Source organism: Accipiter gentilis, chromosome 8 (genome assembly GCF_929443795.1).
Source record: "Accipiter gentilis chromosome 8, bAccGen1.1, whole genome shotgun sequence".
Lineage (NCBI taxonomy): Eukaryota > Metazoa > Chordata > Aves > Accipitriformes > Accipitridae > Astur > Astur gentilis.
Genome location: NC_064887.1, coordinates 38,974,044 through 38,993,787, shown reverse-complemented (window position 1 = coordinate 38,993,787; position 19,744 = coordinate 38,974,044).

Sequence of the window (19,744 nt, the reverse complement as noted above, 5' to 3'; positions counted from 1 at the left end):
GAGCTCAAGAAGAAAAAGCATGATCTCTGGAAGTGAGGTTAGGCTAGATAACAAAGCTGTGGTTTGAATGTGCAGGGAGAAGATATGAAAAGCCAAAGCTCAATTAGAGTTGAAATGGGCTAGTTGTTGTGTCAGATACCAGCTAGGGCTTTTTAAAGTATGTTCGTAGCAAGAGGTCTAAGGGAAAATACTGGAGGGTTACTTATTGAAGATGGTCACCTGACTGATAGGGATGGAGAAAAAGTGGAGGTGTTCAATACTTTTTTTTGCCTTGGTCTTTAATAATACTGATAGACCAGTAGGCTGCCTGGTCCCCTGAGTGGGAGGACCATGAGTGCAGAACAGTGACTTTCCATTTACGGACACTGAAGTTGTCACGGACCAGCTGTATCAGCTGAATGCTCAGAAGCCTTTGACACAGTTTCCCACTGGCTGCTCATGGCTTGGACAGGCATATTCTTCCCTGGGTAAAAAATGGGCTGGAGGGCTAGGCCAGCAGAAGCTATCCCATGTTATTCTAATTTACAAGAAGGGCATGAGGGAGGACCCAGGTGACTACAGCTCTGTTAGTCTAACCTCAGTTCCTGGAAGAAGATCATACTGAGTGCTACTGAAAGGCACTTAAAGAACAATGCAATCATCAGGCACAGTCAACTTGGGTTCACAAAGGGCAAGTCCTGTTTAACCAGTTAGCTATCTTTCTATAATGTTGCCTGGGACACTCTGGAGGGCAGCATGGTCCTTTGACAGCCCTGGCAATCCCCAGCAACGGCCCTGCCAGGGCTTTGGCAAAGCCTGGTAGAAGTCCAAAGGGTCTCTGGGAGGTAGCAGGGCATGCTCCAGGCCTTGGCAAAGCCCAGCAAAAACCCAGGGGCTCTCTGGAGGACAGCAGGGTCCCACCTGGACCATGGCAAAGCCCTCTGAAAGCTCTAGTGCTCTCTGGAGGAAGACCCTTGTCAAGGGTGTGAACAGTGTATGCAAAATACAGCACATGGCCATAAAAAAACTGGGACATGTGTTGCCTATACTCGGTGTTATTGCAAGTGACCCTGGCCGAACCACTTGCACGCATCCATCGCAGTACTTGTATGTGAGTATCAAAGAACCAGTGAATGAAATCAGTTTTGTTTAAAATAAAATAATCTATTTGGTATATTACCCTGAGGTTTGCTGCACAGGCTGTGCTAGGGGATGGGGCGGTGCTCTGACACTCTTCTGGGCTTTCTCAGGACAATTCCCTCTCTTGAAGGTGTGCGGAGCAGGAAGCTGAAGGAGCAGGGACCTCAACAAGGGACCAAGTGCCCAGTGACATGAGTCCTGGGGTCCTGACGTTCACCCTAAAAATGGTGCAGCAGGAGTGGGCATAGCCAAGAAGTACAGAAAGGGCATTGGATTGCTTGCTGAAGTTGCAGTGTCTAATATTAGCCACAGGTCGTATACTTCAGAGTCCTTTCAAGAAGGACAGAGATCCAGGGACACCTTTCCTGTCTGTAATCCCCTGGAGCAGCACACTCAGTAGCAGTCCTTTGAGGTCTGTAACACAAATCCTGCCAGGCTGCACAGGGGAGACAAAATGGCTCTTGGCTACTTTGGTCTGTACTTAAAATAGGAACAAAGCTGCTCCCATGTGCCTCCCCACAGAGCCTGGGATTGGGGGGAGGGGGGATGCATGGCATCCAAGAGTGCTCATGGTATCTGCATCTCTCTTTTTTTCTATTACACTCACAAAGCCGTAACTTTGGCTCAAGCTACTGAACTTTGGCACCAGGCAATAAGCCACCTTCTCTGGATACTCGAGGTTAGAAGGATACCCAAGGACAACCAAGTTGGGCTGATAGACGGCAAGATAAATGTGTGAATGAGGCAGTGCAGTGGCTGCTGGCAGCAGAAGTGGGTAAGTGGACTGCAGTAAGCACTGGGACACGCTGTCTCTGCACGGTGTGTCTGAGGCCCCTCATTAGAGTTGAGAAACCAAGTGGGACTATAAGGGCAGACACCTATGTCAGAGGGTTGGAGTGGGGATGGCAGTGGGAAAGAGAGGAAGCGGAGCTGTATCAATGGGCCATCATCTGTCACCTGCAGGATTTTGGGCAGAGTCCAGGCAGCAGATAGCTGCTGAGAGACAGATAAGGGGGAGGGACCCAGTGTCCCTGAATAAAAAATTCTTGAAACAAGTGAAGAAACTGAACAGCACCAAGAGTTGAGGATGACCTAAGTGGGAAAAAGGAAAACAGCTTAACAAAAATATCCCTGCAATGGTGGTAACAGGGAGCTGCACATTATCTTCCTAGGGAATAGTGTGATCAATAGTATCGGAGTCTTTTGGGATGGTGTTGACCCTCGAAAGGGAGATGTTATTCCAGGAAATTCATAGAAGACACTGCTTTTACAAGGATAGCCATTGGTGGATGGAGAGAGACAGGGACCTAGAAGGTTTGCAAACGTATATAATCTCTTCCTAATCAAGACATTCTTCACATCCCACTAGCTATTCTGCATTTCAGGGTAAGTAAGATGGCAGAGACCTGCTCAAAGCACTCTGAGTGCATTACGCCTAGGAGGGTATATGAAAGTGTTTTTCTTGGTGCATTCATGTTGCTTATTACACTTTGTGAGAATATAAAAATAAGTCAAGGTATAAGTTGCTGAATCAAAGATTTTTCAATGTAACCACAACACGTGCTATATATAAGTTAGTGCTTCCAGTGTAAGACAGTATGGTGAACATCCAGTAGCTGGTGAAACCAACTGCACTGTCAGAACAACCTGTGTGTTGTCATTTGTAAAGCTGCTGTCAGTAAAACGAGGCTCTTGCTGTTGTAATGTGCAGGCTCTGACGGCCTTCAGAAGAACAGGACAGGAGACATTCACATGTGCAGTGCATTATATTATTGCATTATATTTTGTCGAACTGCAACTGGAGCTGGACTCCTGGTACGACTTAATCATGTAAATGCCCATTACCCTATTGACCCTGGCCAATGCTGAAACTGTGCCAAGTCAGGTGGAGCAAGCAGGCAGATGTGGAGGTGCCCAAGTGGAGCTAGAATTCATAGTCTCTAAAGAAGGGGTGGCCAGCAGACTTGGAACAGAGTTACCTGCTTTCTGTGAAGACGTGTGAGGATTTGTTTTGAATGACCTAGCTTAGCTGATGACATAAAGAATTTAAGACTCCTTAGCCTGTTAGGGTTAGGAGTGTTGGCATGAGTAATGTCACCAATTTAGAAAAAGAGCATTTCTAGAAGAAAGGGAGGTTTGGTGCAGTTAATAACGGCTGGGCCTCCTCTTGAGAAGCAAAAATGAAGTGCTAGCCATAGTATCTGTCCACTGTCACCCTCATTACCTGACCATAACCACATGCCTAAACGTAATCTACAGGAATGTAGATTTTTGAGTTTGTCTGCTACGGATGACTCCTTCCAAATTCCACCCTGCTTTGACAAAGAGACACAGAGTGATAATCAGAAAGGCCGGTTCAAAAGGACAGTCATGTTAGCAACAGCACCTCGTCAGATTGCAGGTGTAAATAATGGCGTGCTCTTCCCTGAACTATGCATGCAGTTCCAGCCAGACACTGCCTCCTCACAGCATCCTCTCTTAAGATCTGAGGAACCGCAATACCTGCTGAAGGCAGCCTCCTCCTTTCTTCACAAACAGGCTACATTTCAGGAGCGGACGAACTAATCCCACGGATGTGCTGTATCCTCGTCTTGAATTATAATGGCTTTGGGATCCGTAGGACTGAGAGGTGCATGGGGAAGATGGTAGGACGCGGTGTCACGACTCGTCAGAACCCACCTCTTTTCCACGCCGTCGCCGAGGCGAGATGTGTCGGTGGGAGGACGGACTAGTGAACCGCAGTCCCCAACAGCTCTGCCCAGCACCGTGTGCCGCTTCACGCAGGAGCACCCACCCGGCTGCCACCCCCGGCGCACAGCCCGCAGCTGCCCCTCACCAGCGGGCCTTGCTCCTTCGAGTCCGGGTACACGAAGCCCGGCTGGGCGCGCAGGGACCCTGGCTTTCCACACGAGGGTGCTGTCCACATGGGCAAAGGCCACACTGCAGGTTCTCGGGAGAGCACATCGTAACTCGGCGCTGCACCAGAGACAGCCCAGGCAAACGGAGCAGCGGGCCCGGCCAGAGCTGTCTTTGGACTTGCTGAACAGGATTTCAGAGGGTGACTCTTCCACAGACTGTAACCGGAGGCCTTGTTCAGATGTCAACACAGTATCGTCCCGCTCACGGTGGGCAGCCGGTGGATAAACGATTACATTTCTAAAAACCTGTTTTTCTTATTCATAAATATATTGTAATATAAATACTAACCCATCAGGGGTTCAGCAGCCTACGTTCTAAAATGATAAGTGATTGTTAAGTACCTCAGATCCTAATTATTCCATGAAACAACTTGAAGAAGCCTGATATTTAGAGACTGTGTGGCCATCTTTGTGTTTCAGACCCCTTTAGATGTCTCGAGGTACGCATCCCCAAAAGACCGGTACCTTTTACGGCTTCAAGAGAGCGCTCTCTACAGTGGGAGTGAGGGGCAGTGTTCAGCACTGGTTTGGGTTTGTATGGTGAGGTTTCTGGTAGCGGGCGAGGGGCTGCAGGGCCGGCTCCTGGGAGAAGCTGCCAGAAGCTTTCCCAGCTCCAAGTCAGACCTGCCGCTCGCCAAGGCTGAGCCCATCAGCAACGGCAGTAGTGACTCTGGGAGAACAGATTTAAGAGGGGAAACCTGCAGTGGAGAGGGGAGTGGAATGCGAGAGGAACACCTCTGTGGATACCAAGGTCAGTGAAGAAGGAGGGGAGGAGGTACACTGGAGGAGGTTGATGCCCCTGCAGCCCCTGGTGAGACGGCAGGCTGTCCCTCCCAGCCCAAGGAGGGGAGCAGGGAAGCAGATGCCCACTTGCAGGCTGTGGAGAAGCCCACGCCGGAGCAGGGGGATGCGCCCCAAAATGGCCGTGGCTCCATGGGAAAGCCCGCGCTGGAGCAGGCTGGGCCTGAAGGACTGCAGCCTGTGGAAAGGACCCATGCTGGAGAAGTTCGTGAAGGATGTCAGCTTGTGCAAAGGACTCGCCTGTTACCGAGAAAAAGCTGGTCAAAGAAACTCTCTTGAGACTCAGTTTGGAGCTTTAGAAAGCAGGCGTTCTTTATTGCAGCACTGGATGCACGGGGTATAGTTCCTCCTAGCATGCATACCACTACCTAAAGCAAGCAAAGCTTATATTGTTCTAATATATACATATTCATTACATTTCCCAGAACTGTTGTACATATTCATATTATTTCCCAGAAATTATTTACATAGTGTCTGCTGTTTTGGGCCTGCATTATTAAATGGGTGGGTCGTCTTTTGAGGTCTTCAAGACCCCCTGGTGGTCGTTTTCTTGGTGTCTGCTAATTGAACTTTCCCTTAAGGCATGCGCAGTGCCAGTCATCCCAGACAGTTCATCTCTTCTTCCCAATTAGCTGGTCCTAAACTGGTACTTCCTGGTTTTAATCACAAAGCTCAGCAGGGCCTAAGGCTTCTTATCTATTTGTGCATACTATTAACAAAGCTCAAGGTTTCCTTATCTTATTAGTACACACCAAAGTTTCGAAGTTACTCAAGCAAGCATAAATGAAGCACTACAGAGATACAGTGGAGTCTTCCATCTTTAGTCTTTATTCAAGGCATCAACTCCCCCCTTTTATTGAGACTCTGGACCTACAAATCCAAAGCCTCAATATTTAAACTTAACTTTCATGTACAATTGACTACAACAACTACAGCATTGAATCATTATACAGGCTAGGATACAAACACAAATTACAATTATTATAATAATGAACAGATTTTTCAACCAAGTCAACTTGGTAGCCATGAGGTAAGTTTATGCCATAACTTCTTGAATCCCTGGGACATATCGTCCTTTGTAACTTGATGCAGGGCTCTTGTTTGTTCCCAAATTTCTGCTAAAGTGGTAGAAATTCTGCCGCTTTTATCCACATACATACAGCTGTCTGTATGAATAATTGTGCAACCACAGGGATGTGAAGCCAATAGTAAGTCAAGAGCTATTTGATTTTGCGACACTACCTGGGATAAACTAGAGTCTTGAATTTGTAGTGCCTGTATAGCATCAATGGTTCTGTTTTCAATGTCTTCCATTGCACCTGATAAATTTGCAGTTGCTTTCTCCAATTCACTAACTCCAATCCAAGGGAGAAACCATCTGACAAAACTATGGAATTCTGAAGGGTGATCTGCAATGGGATCCCTCCTGGTTTGTTTGAGAAAGGTCCTCACCCATCCGCTTTGTTTATGTAGTTTGTCAATTACTGTCATATTAGGGACAAGATCTCCCAAGCTACATGCTCCTTTCCAAGCTAATGGTAACACTTTCCAGGCTCAGTTCCCGCACAACAAGTACCATCCTGTCCCATTAGGACTGGTAAACCAGTGTAATTAATTTCTGTAAAGGTTTTTACTATTGAAGTAAGATTAAGACTAGTGGTTTCATTACATTTTGGGTATATTCCCATGAAAGAACCTCTATTTTCATCTTGTACTCATAGGAAGGACTTATTGGCTATTATTAATGTGGTTACATTTAACTCTGGAAATTTACCCAGGTTTGGTCCAATTCATCCAGGAAGGAAGGGGAATGCCAACTAAAGGTATGCCACTTTCTGAATGTCCTGGCATTTGAGTACAAACCCCGCAATCATTCTTATGCAGTATCCAAGAGATATTTTGTGCTAGAATTAGGTGCAGGTTTTGGTTCCAATATGGTATTTGCCAAACTTGGCTCATCGCTACCATAATTGCTACAAACAAAACATAAAATTCAATCATGACTTTCTCAATTTCAGCGTGAGGGGAGACTTTTTAATTCTGGCGTAATGGATCCATGGCCCGTTCCTTCGAACCTTGACGGCCGCGTAAGTTGTCAAGAGTACTTGGAATGGTCTTTTACACTTTTCAGTTAGCAGCTCTGAATTCCACGACTTGATGTAGACCCAGTCTCCAGGTTGAAATGAATGGGCCAGTGGATCCAGTTCCAAGGGCCTGCTTGTTGTCACCTACTTTTGCAATTCCTGTAAAGTCTTTCCCAAAGACATTAAGTAATTATTTAAATGCATATGTGGGGCCTGGTAAGGCCTTCCATAAAGTAACTTATAAGGGCTCAAGCTGTTTTTACCATGAGATTTTATTCTAATTCTTAACAGCGCTAAAGGTAGTGCTTGCATCCAAGTCACTGATGTTTCCTGACATATTTTTTCAATTTGCAATTTAAGTGTATAGTTCATTCCTTCTACTTTTCCACTTGATTGTGGCCTATAAGGGGTACGGACATCCCATGCTATGGCTAAGTTTTTGCTCAATTTTTTTATAATTTCAGCAACAAAATGTGGTCCTCTGTCTGAGGACATTCCTAAAGGAACACCGAATCTCAGGATAATTTCTTTTAACAAGATTTTAACCACTTCCCTAGCTCTGTTGGTGAGATAGGGAAAAGCCTCTGGCCATCTAGTAAAAGTGTCAACTAGAACAAGTATGTATCTATATCCCCTCTTTTCTAGGTAGTTCCATAAAATCAATTTGCCAATAGTCTTCTGGGGAATTGCCTCCTTTTGTAACCCACAAAATTAACTTATTGCTGGTATTTGGGTTATTTTTACAACAAATTTCACATCTTCCCATAATGGATTGGATAATTTCTGTCATTGCCCAGCTTATAACTATTTTTCAAAGATGTTTTACTAAATTTTCAGTTCCCCAATGTACTTTGTTATGTTCTCGCTTAGCAATTTCTCTCGTTAATGAGGGTGGGATTACTACTTGCTCTGTGGGCGTAACAGCCCACCCTTCTGTTTGTTCTTGTGCCTGTAAGGCCTTTATTAATTTGGCATCTTTATTATCCTATTTAGGTGGTGTTTCTGGTAAAGTTATTTCTTTTTCTGGTACTAATGCCATGATGCCTGTTTCTGCAGCCTCTTTGGTAGTTTGTCTGCCAATTGATTACCTATTTCTGGTGGGGTCTTTCCTGTTTGATGGGCTTTGTAATGCATGATTGCAACCGCTGTTGGTTTTTGGATGCTCTCTAATAGTTCTTGTATTTGTGCAGCATGCTTGATTTCAGTTCCTTGTGCTGATAGTAGTCCTCTCTCTTTCCAGATGGCTCCGTGGGCATGTACAACTCCAAAAGTGTACTTAAAGTCTGTCCAGATGTTAACCTTTCTCCCTTCACTCAGTTCTAACGCTTGAGTTAAGACTGTTAGTTCTGCCTTTTGGGCTGATGTTTTGGGAGATAAGTCTTGTGCCTCTACTATACCATCTAAGGTTGTCACAGCGTATCCTGACAATCTCTTCCCATCACGAACAAAACTACTGCCATCAGTATATAACTCCCAGTCTGGATTTTCCAACAGAACATCTTTAAGATCTGGAAGTCTAGCATATGTTTCTTCCACTGTTGGTAAGCAATCATGTTCTGGTAGACTCTCCACTCAATCAGTGGAGAGAAACACTGCAGGATTGACAATTGAAGTAGTCTTGAGATCTATGTCATCAGTTCCAGTAGTACTACTTGGTATTTCAGCATACGGCTGGGGGACAACCAATGCCCCCCTTTTTGTTCTAAAACTGTGGCTACCATATGTGGTACATACACAGTGATCTTTTGCCCTAAAGTAAGTTTACGAGCCTCTTGAATTAATAACACTGTGGCTGCTACTGCTTTGAGGCAGATGGGCCATCCCTGGCTCACATTGTTCAATTGTTTGGAAAAATATGCTATGGCTTTCCGTTCCCCTCCTAAAAACTGTGCCAGGAGCCCCAGTGCTGCTCCTCGTTGCTCACAAGGGAAAAGTTCAAAAAATTTTGTCAGGTCTGGCAATCCAGGGCAGGGGCTTTCATCAGAGTTTGTTACAGTTGTTTAAACGCAGGTCTGCTGTCATTTGTCCATTCAAGAGTCCCTTTTTGGCAGTCTTTTAGTAATTCTTATAGAGGTTTTACCAACAGTCCATAATTTACAATCCACAGGCGACACCACCCGGTCATGCCTAGAGATGCTCGTAGTTCCCGGCTCTGGGAGGCAGCAAATAGCTTCTTTCCATTCAGTTCCCATTCGTCTCTGCCCTTTTAGAATTTCGAAGCCCAGATAAATGACGGTTTGCTGGACGATTTGTGCCTTTTCCTTTGATACTCGGTATCCACTAAGTCCCCCAAAATTCAAGAGGCTTATGGTCAAAGAAAAACATTGTTCTCGTGTTTCTGCTGCAATTAAGATGTCACCTACATATTGTAATACAGTTCTCTGTCCATTTTCTTTCCTCCACATATTTGTGTGTAAGGTAGAATTATCCAGCAACAGTATTTTTGTGTTGAATGCTTCATTACCCATTCCAATGCTACCCGTACACCCATTCCACTGTTTTTTATGCTGCTAAATTCTCTGATCATGTATGTAAATCCCACCCTCAGGCATGGTCTTTAAAATTACATTAAGAATCCAGCTTACCACTTAGCACAAAAATTCTTACCTGGAAGTACTTTTCTTAATCATTTAAAGCAGAGATTTTTCTTTTTTAAAGGCAAAGTCTCAGAATAATATTCATTATAATGCATGCATATGCACACATGCATACAGTGGAATTGCAATGTGTAAATAGAAACAAATAAATACAAAAGATCAAAGACTAAAAAATAAGGATATGCACATATAAAAGAACAGCTGGCAGCCAGCCCTGGAGCAGACTTGCTGCATCCTTGTGATACCAAGCTGTCAGTCGTGTAGAAAGGAACCTATGAACCTGAGAAGCTGCAGTATTAAACTTGAAACTTTCCGATACATCTTGCTGAGAATGACACTAATGTTCTGTTGAATTCTGAGGCACTTATCTCCATTTTAGCCCTTTTTTGGTTCTGTGCCAGGAGGCAGCAGTCACCTAGTACCTGATAAAAATCTGCCAGCAGATTACCAGTTCCTTGGGCACTGATGCGTTCCCCACCTCTTCTGCTTTCACAGCCAGATGCAACCCTGGTGAGGGTGTAATCCTTCCTCTGCTTCACTGGCTTGTGCTGACAGGTTTGCCGTGTACGAGGCTGTCCTCAGTTTTTCTTGTCTCTCTTCCTTCCAGAATGGCGCGCTCTCTGAATGAGTGGCTGTGGCAGCATGAGTTCTGGCTGCCCCCAGGAATCACCTGGCAGGACATGCAAGAGTCTGAAGATGTCCATTACCCTCAGCCTCGTGATCTCCTGCTCAGTATCCCTTTTGCTTTACTCTTGGTTGTCATTCGATGTGCCTTTGAAAGGTAAGTTATTTAGTAGTGTTTGGGGTTTTTTAGGGATAATGCTGGCAGTTTGGGTCCAAAAGCTGGCTTTATTGTCTGTGCTCATGTATAACTGCAGAGGTCCACAGATACTCCAGGTCATAAAAAGTCTGCTGAGGTACATTTTCCAGCTCTTTCTTTCCAGCCCTGTGGACTGGCTAAAGAAGTGTGTTGACTATAGGACATAAACCCTACCCTTAAGGTCTAATTGTAAGCAATGTGGCTTCCTACACTTAATACAGGTAGGCCCTAGATGAGGTTTATAATTGTGTTTTAGAAGGCAGACGTGCAGTTTTGTGTTCTGTTGCACATTACTTGCTGTTTCTGGGTCAAGTGCAGCAGAAATCATGTTTAGACTACGCAAATACAGTTACGTCTCCTTTATCTTGGGTAATGGGCATCTGGGGTATCGCACCTGACAGATAAGCCTGAATAAGATGCATTAGATGGGGCTGAGTCATCTGACCTCAGACTCAGCACCACGTAGCCACACGAACATGTGCATGTCACTGACCACTGCTCAGGGTTCAGGAGTGTCATTTCCTTGGGAGCGCCATGTAGAGACATTTGTAGCTGCTTCCTCTGGGTTGAAGCCTGCTATAGACCCTTCCAGTGCTGGGCCGCCAGAATTTCTCCTCCTCTTCTCCTCCTGCTACCAAACCTGCTTTTGTTGCTGCTTTTTGCAGACTCTGCAATATCGTCTTCCAGGGTCGGCACAAGAAGTTACTCTGGCTCTCAGATCTTTCTGATCAGAGCCATTTGAGTGTTTTCCACATTATGCTTCAGCACAGAAAATTTGGAGGTTATGACAAGAGCATAGCTAGAAATCCTGCAGGGTTCATTGACTCTGAGTTTCATAAACGCCCTGAGCTGCTGCTGTTGCTTTATGCAGTTTAGTCAATAGTTAGTGTGCGGTAGGTAACTATTAAAACACAAGTGAGTCGCATTTCTTCCTTGCTGATCTGCAAGACATGGCTGGATACAGTACTCCTTCGGGCAGGCACTGTCAGTCAGTGACTTGGACACATTTGCAAGGTGAAGGTGGAGATTAGCCCCTGTGTCCTGCATTGACTAGAACTGTCCAATTCTAGGCTCCCCAGTACAAGACATGAACAGGAAGAAGAAGGAGCCGAACTCTTCTCAGTGGTGCCCAGTGACAGGACAAGAGGCAATGGGCACAAAGGGAAACACATGATACTCCATCTGAATGTAAGAAAATTTTTTTTTACTGTGAGGGTGGTCAAACAGGTTCCCCCAAGGGGGAATGGAGTCTCCATCTGTGGAGATACTCGAAACCCAGCTGGACACAGCCTTCCACAGCCTGCTGTAGCTAACCCTGCTTCAGCAGCTGAGGTGGGCTGGATGATCTCCAGAGGTCCCTTTCAGGATTGATTCTGTGCTGCTGTGACTCTGTCCCTTTATCTCCATTCCTCCTGCCACGCAGCTCCTAGTCAATTTAAGTATCTTTTCCATCCGCTTTAAGATGCGGATGGCCAGGTAAAAAGACTTTTTGCTTTCCCATCCAAACACTGCCTCAGCTGGGAGAGTCTCCACAGGCCTGGTCCTACTCATTAATTTTAAAGCTGTTTTGATTCAAAAACTTCATTAAATAAAAGCTTCTTGTCACAGCCTTAAAAAAGATAATATCACAAGCCCATTTTACAGGTCCAGGAAACCTATAATCATACCTCTATCTTACCTGTGCCAATTACAAGGCAGTGTCCTGAGCTGTGTTATTGTTTGTCCTAACTCGCTGCAGTCATTTATTTCTGCATGACATTTTCTTGTTCTCAATCATTACTCTTTCACACTTGGTTCATCCTGGAGAAGAAAGCTTCCCCTAGTGAATGGGAGGTATGAATCAAGTCCTCTGTTTCTCCATTACCCTCTGTGTACAGTGGCACTAGCCCTGTTGAAAATAATTTGCACAAAGTTTGAGAATCGCAGACTGGAAGGATACGTGTGTTATTTGCCATTCTCCGTGTAGATGACCTTGACTTTGTAGCATTGTACATCTGGTCTGTGGGTCAAAATGAGTGTGTGTAACTAGTGTACAAGTTTGGTTTTGGTGGGTTTAGCTTGGCCTCTGGCAATTTATTCTACCCTCACCTATTACTTGCAACTGTGCGTCAGGCGCAAAGCATTTTTTCCTCTAGATACGCTCTGTGCTCCTGGTGGTGCCTGCTCTGGGATTTCAGAAATGCTGTAATATCTTTGTGTCATTTATCTGTGTCAGAACTCCAGGAAAATACTAAGTGGCAGGAGAAGCCCAGAGGATTTTCTGCAATCCCTCGTTCAGCAACTACGTCAGCCACCGTGCTTGGCCAATGGTTCCGTCTTCTTGGTTTGGAGATTAAACCTGGGAAAGACCCCGCTTCCTCGAGCACAGATTTTCCTCTCCTTGGAAGCTGCTGGCTGAACTGGGCAAAACTGAGACAGCGACATCCTTTTAACAACCAGTTATTCTGTGGATTAGGTGGTGGCTGTGGGAAGAGGACATGCAGTAGCTGGGTGGGGCCTGGGAGAGCTGAGGAGGTTGTGGGTGCAGCCCTGGGGGAGAAGAAACAGCTCACACTTCGGTGAAGCAACTCTGCAGTGAGGCAGTTTGCTCTGGGGAAGGTGGGAAAATGGGGCGTTCAGTGCTGGAGAGCAGAAAGCTTGTTATCGCTGCAGTGCTCCTAGTCTTTGCCACAATACTGAAGCAGGTGCTGGGGGAGGTAGGTAGTGATGTCCTGACAAAAGAGAGGACCCAGAAGCTGGGAACCTCTCCCCTTCCTTTGATGTTTCCAAATTGCGCTTGTGAGTAGGAGATACGTCTTGCACCCATAACTTGGAGCCTGATTTTAAGGACCTCTGTACCTTAGCAGAACTTTTCCCTGGACATGCCTGCAAGCAGGGATGTCGGTTTCTCTTTTAGTTCTATAATGTTTGAGACCCTTTTCCATAAAAATCAGATTCGTGGAGTTTTATGATTCTGAAGGACTCACAGCTGCTATTGCAAAGTGTTTCTTGCCTGTATAGTTAGGAAAATGTGGAAACTTGAACTGCTTTGAGGGATAGTAAAGCAGAAAGTTGAAAAACAGAATTTACGTACAATAATTGTCTGATTTTGGACTTGACTGTGATTTTTAGATATTTGGGAATTGAAAACCAATGTCAGTGAATTTGAATCCAAATAGTTCCCAAATTGCACTAGAAGAGGATTTGATCTGTGAGAAGACTGCATATAGATGAAGGTTTTCAGGGCACTGGGTTTTGTGTCAACCAGGAGACACTCTCATTCCAAGTAAGACAAACTGCATCCTGGGCTACATTAGGAGGAGGAAAGACAGCAAGTTTAGGGGTTATTACCCCTAAAGTCTGTTTGCAGAACATTTCTACTAAGCTGTAGCAGTTTGATTTACCCAAGGCCAGTGCTCTCATATAGTGCTGGAGGAATACCATCGTTTGTCTCCCTAGAGCAGGAAAGCAGGGAATTGCTTTCTGTTGTGTGCCTCTTACTCTGTCTTTGGGCTGTGTCTGTGTACACCTATTAAAAAAATGTCACAAGCAAGAAACTTATAGTATCACAGAATGGTTTGAGTTGGAAGGGACCATCTAGTTCCAACCCCTCTGCTGTGAGCACAAACACCTTCCACTAGACCAGGTTGCTCAAAGCCCCATCCAACCTGACCTTGAACACCTCCAGGGATGGGGTATCTACAGCTTCTCTGGGCAACCTGTTCCAGTGCCTCACCACCCGTACCGTAAAAAAGTTCTTCCTTGTGTCCAGTCTAAACCTACCTTCTTTCAGTGCAAAACCATTGCCCCTTATCCTGTCACTGCAGGCCCTGATAAAAAGTTTCTCTCAGTCTTCCTTGTAGGCCCCCTTTATATATTGAAAGGCTGCAATAAGGTCTCCCTGGTGCCTTCTCTTCTCCAGGCTGAACAACCCCAACCCTCTCAGTCTTTCTCCATAGGAGACATGTTCCAGTCCTTGAATAATTTCCGTGGCCTCCTCTGGACCCACTCTACAGGTCCATGTCTTTCTTGTACTGGGGGCCCCAGAGCTGGATGCAGTGCTCCTGGTGGGTTCTCACCAGAGCAAAGTAGATGGGGGAATCACCTCCCTTGACCTGCTGGCCATGCTTCTTTTGATGCAGCCCAGAATACAATTGGCTTTCTGGGCTGCAGGATTATTAACAGGATAATAATCAGAATTATTAACAAGAAAAATAATATAGTTTTATTTCACATTGTTTGGTTTGGGTTGGTTTTTTTTTCCCCCCAAATGTAGGTAATGCAGAAATTTCCACGGTGATAGCAGTGCGGAAGATGTGGAGAAGTCATGACAGGAAGTTTTGATAGGGGATAAAGGAATATATCTAATGTCTTAAATTGGAGCTATTTTTAATAGACTCCTGGTTTAGTCAGAAAGATTAGGTCTTTTCTTAAGAAAGTTGCAACAGTATGTGAGCCATGCATTGTGCATTAAAAGAAAGGAAAACTTTTGATCTGCAGGGAACAAATACTTGAACTCAGAACCAGAGGAAAGACAGAAGAGGACACCCTTTTCAAATACTTTATTTTGAAATGTATCTTTCTGAAATTCATTTTGCACAGAGACTTTGTTGTTGGTCAATAATCACAAGTATCTGAAAACAGCTTTCTGTTAGGTCCTATAGGCAGGTTGTAGTATTTAATTAAAAACTGGGAACTGACTTGACTCAGTTTGGACAGTAGCACTGTAGTAACCTGAGATCTTGTATCAAACGGAATAGTCAGTTTAACTGATGTGAAGCATTCTCCTGTAAGCAAAAGAAGGTAGAGACTATTCCAGGAGCACAGGGATAACCTTCTGCCAAAGGAAAGCATGAGGCTAAAAGAGATTGTGTGGTGCAAAGAATAGAAGTTCTGGTTGCTGCTGTCAGTCGTTCTGCATTTGTTAGTACTAGGAGATATTTGCAGAGTGGCACCCTCAGAAATTCAAAAACATTCATGGAAAACCCCCCACACACCAACCCCCCCAAAGTTAAATTATTTCTTGCATCTCACACTGACTCTGAAAGCCTCTACAGAAGGAGTTTAGCCCAGTCTTGCCAGGTAGTGGTGTATCAATTTATGCCCCTTCACAATTAATCCATTTAGTTTCGACTTCAGCAGATTTTGCACATGACAGTTCTTTGGTGATTACTGAATAAAATGCCCTAGTGTCAACTTTCCCATGTAAGCTGTGAAGTGAGAGAACTCACTGATGAAGAAGTGGGCTTGAGATGAGCATCATCTCACTGACTGCATCTTGCCTTACCTAGCGTGGCGAGTGGTACAGTTTAGTCCTCAGATTTTCTCTGTCTGTCTTCCAGAGAGTTGATAAACTGTTGTGATGAGACCATCCCAGCAACTGAGATGATGAATCTGTGATGTTGAAATCAGTACAAGCATCATCCTCTTAGGGTTATGCTTGGAACAAGATTTAACTGAAAACTGAGTCAGAGCGTACATCCAACATGTATAAACATCCCTTAGGAAGAATTTCAGGCCTTGATTTCCCAATGATGTTCATAAAAGTAGGATTGGTCCCATAATTCATGGCTAAACTCAAAACCTCAACAACAAAGTAATTGTAACTTTGGCTAATTACACCATCTTCATTAACTGCAACTGGCTTGTTTCTGTTATAGTGAGATTTTATGCCATAATCATGACAAACCAGCAGGAAAAAGAGAGAAAACAGGGATCAAACAAAATTAAGAAATCAGTCAGGATACTTGCAATAGTTTTTCAATAAAAAACTTGTTGGCAAGCTGCCCTGATAGCTGGCAGAAACATTATCTTTCCTTTTAATGTGTCTGGAAAATTTCAGACCTTTCAGTTCCTGATGTGGATTGATAAGAAGCTGCAATAAGGTTCTTCTTCAACAACAGAACTTGATTACATCTTCCTCTTCAGAGGAGCTTGTATCGAATGACTTACCTTTGAAAAAGAAAGATCAGGCCCACTTCAAGGAACTGCTTAATGTAAGAACCAAAACCTAGTGCAGAGCTTAGGGTAAATGTTTTCTCAATTTCAGTATAGTTACAGATATCATTGAAATACTGTGTCATTGTTCTTAGAACAGGACCTGCTGGTCCAATGTCACTGTTAACCCCTTTGACATTAAACAAATCATAAGATATAATTGAAATATTTCTTAAGAGCAATCAGAGCTAAAACCCCAAATTCCCAGTGATGGCTATATTCCTCTGCCATCCAGCAGTCTGCTGGTTGCAGCATTGCCAAGGTGCTGCTAAATTTCACTGAAACTAATCAAAGCTTACAGGTAGCTTTTGTGGTAACTGTGTGTCTTGTTGGAAAATAGGTAGCAAGCACACTTACCCCTGGCCCTTGTCTTATGGTGGAAACATACCTTTTTCATTTGTCTTAGTACATCTTTGAATGTTCCTGTAGCCAGTGATGCCAAAGGAATTTCCCAGAGATGATGAAAAAGAACAACTGACATACAGGCTGGTGTGGTGGCTGTGCAAAAGAACGGTAGAAATCAGCTGTTACACGAGAGAGCAAAATGTGCAACCATTCTGTGTTTTATGCCTCTATGTAATAGAAGTTACAACATTCCTTAGGTAGGTGGTCTGTTTATAAAATTGCTTTTGATACCTGTTAATTAAATTAAGAAACGGGTTCTTGAAAAGAAAACTTCCAAAAGACCCTTCTGGAAGGATGATTGGTCTAGAATAGTCCCTAAGCACATGCACATATGGAGTATAGGCTGTATGGTTAGAAGAGACCACAGGCAGTGACACCAAATAATCACAGTCATAAATATATCCCACACTGTTTTTAAGTAAAACATCTTTTAACACCTACATAATGAAGTAGTTTCCACAGCTTTTTTTTCTGCAAAGTAAAAAAAAAAAAAAGGAAAAAAAAAAAAAAGAAAAAAGAAATCCTGTTCCATGCCTGAATCATTTGGGATAACTGATCAGAGGACCTGCCTGAACAGCATGAAGACTGACCAGGCAGAGCAGGCTTGGGTCTCAGCGCCTGCTTCCTCTGCATGGTATTCATCAGCTTGTATGAACCCTCAACGCCGATTTACAGCTGGTAATCTAATAACTGTTCAGGGAAGCTGTTAGCACCTTAAGCAAACAACTTTTACTCCAAAATGCGGAGACAAGGTTTTCCAGAGATTTTGCATGTGCAGTGTTCAGCAACAGTGCTGAAAAGTGCTTCTAGGCAGCCAGCCTGCTCTTTTTTCTAATGAGACTAATTGCATGCCAGTGGCAGTGTGTAAAAGGTAGTGATTAATAAGGAACAAATAAATCTCCAGAAATTCAAGGATAATGCAGTTAATTTGAGCCATTTTTAAAAGCATTGATTTGCTAGGTTTTGTGTTTGTGCAGTGTCTATGCAGGACCTCACTTCACACCGTTGATGAGTCTGTTTCCTACTGCTGAGGGAGAGAAGAGTGTTTGTAGAGGAGGAGTTGAATTATTGAGCACAGCAATTCTATGCCCAGTTTTGTTACCCCTTGATAACATTTTTCTGTTTATGCAGATTTTTTTCTTTGCGTTGTTTCACTGTGAAAGACTGAAGATGCACAGCTAGTATAAGCATCCATTCCTTGTGACTAGGTGTGTAGTTGCTGTGTCCTTATTTTACAACCAATGTTTGACTCGCATTTGGAAAAACAGAGTTAAGTTACTCCAGTAAAGACTAAGTGGCCTCCTGTTTTAGCAGGACACTTCTGCATTAATATCACACACCTGATAGAGCCTCCCTCTTGATCCTGAGCCAAATCTTAGTTCAAGTGGATGCCGCATATGTTCAGTGTTCTAGATGGAGCAGTGAACAACATTTTGGCCTTACCATCAATGTGGTGCTCTGCACAAGCTGCAAGCAAGCCAGAGACAATGACAGGTATCATGGCTGGCTGCAAGCCTGGGCTTTGTGCCACAATCCCGGACACCCAAGCACAGTGGATTCAGAAGTTGACAAAGCAGGATATAGCATTTCTCAGCATCATGTAATTTTGGATATTACAGCACAGAGCTCAGGACAGTAGAATACAAGTCCCACTGTTTCTGCTCAACGTTTGGGGTCTTTTCTTCTCAGTTTCTTTATCTGCTTGACATGAGACTTGTGCTTAGTTTCAAAATGTGGGAGGCAGCCATTATGTGCTACATCGTATTTTAACAGTGCTGCAGTATCAGAAAACACTGTTCTGTTTTTGGCTGAACCATGATCTTTCCTCGTGCAGAGCCATAGCCCTGGCCCTCAGTAGAAAACAGTGTGAGAGAAGCAGAGACCAAAAGCTCTGCCCAGCCCCATGCTGGAACCCTGAAGAGGCGAGTCCTTTCTTCCTTTGCTTTCCTCTAGATTTATCCCTTGTGGTTTTGGCCAAATAAAATCACACTTGGAATCCTGGAGTTTGGTAACGTCACTCATATTTGGAAGCTCAACAAAGCAACAGGAACCACTACAGCACGGGCCACCTGACACCAGCCGGCCACAGGGGTGCTTTGGGTTTGGGGGCGGGGGGGGGTGGTAGTGGGAGAGGGGGCGTGCTCCGGTGAGAAGCTGCTTGAAGCTCCCCCAGCTAAGAAGGGGAACCCCCAGTGAGTCGGGGGATTGGAATGTGAAAGGAGCACCTGCGGATACCGAGGTCAGTGAGGAAGGCAGGGAGGAGGGGATGCCCCCGCAGCCCGCCGTGAGGCGGCAGGCGGTGCCCCCCCAGCCCGTGGAGGGGAGCAGAGGCCCCCCAAGATGGCCGCCACCCCATGAGGAAGCCCGCGCTGGAGCAGTGTGTGACTGAAGATCGGCCTGCGGGAGGGACGCAGGCCAGGGAACTTTGTGAGGAACGGCAGCCCGCCGAAAGGACTGGCGTTGGAGACGTTCGTGAAGGACTGTCCCCCGTGGGAGGGACCCCACGGCGGAGCAGCGGAGGAGGGAGGAGTCCTCCTCCTGAGAGGAATGAGCGGGAGAGACAAGGTATGAGGAACCGACCCCGGCCCGGCCCCTGTTCCCCTGCGCCGCCGGGGGGAGGAGGGGGAGAGAACCGGGGGCGGAGTTGAGGCGGGGAGGAGGGAGGGCTGTGGGGAGGGTGTTCTCAGGTGTGGGTTTACTTCCCATTATCCTTGTTTTGATTCAATTGGTAGCCAATTAAGCTGGTTTTGTTTCTTCCCCGTGTTGCGCCTGTCTTGTGCCCGTGACCGTGGAGTGATCCCTCCCAGTCCTTATCTCGACCCACGAGCCTGCCTTTGTATTTTCTCCTCACCCCACCGTGGCCGGGGGTGGGGGGGTGCTGAGCCAGCGGCTGCGTGGGTGCTTTGTTACCGGCTGGGCTGAAACCACGACGGAGATGGAGGACCAAGAGGGAGGAGTTAAAGAATAGACACAGGGATCAGAACAGAGTGACAGAGAGAGAAAAAGGGACAGGGAGCAGGACAG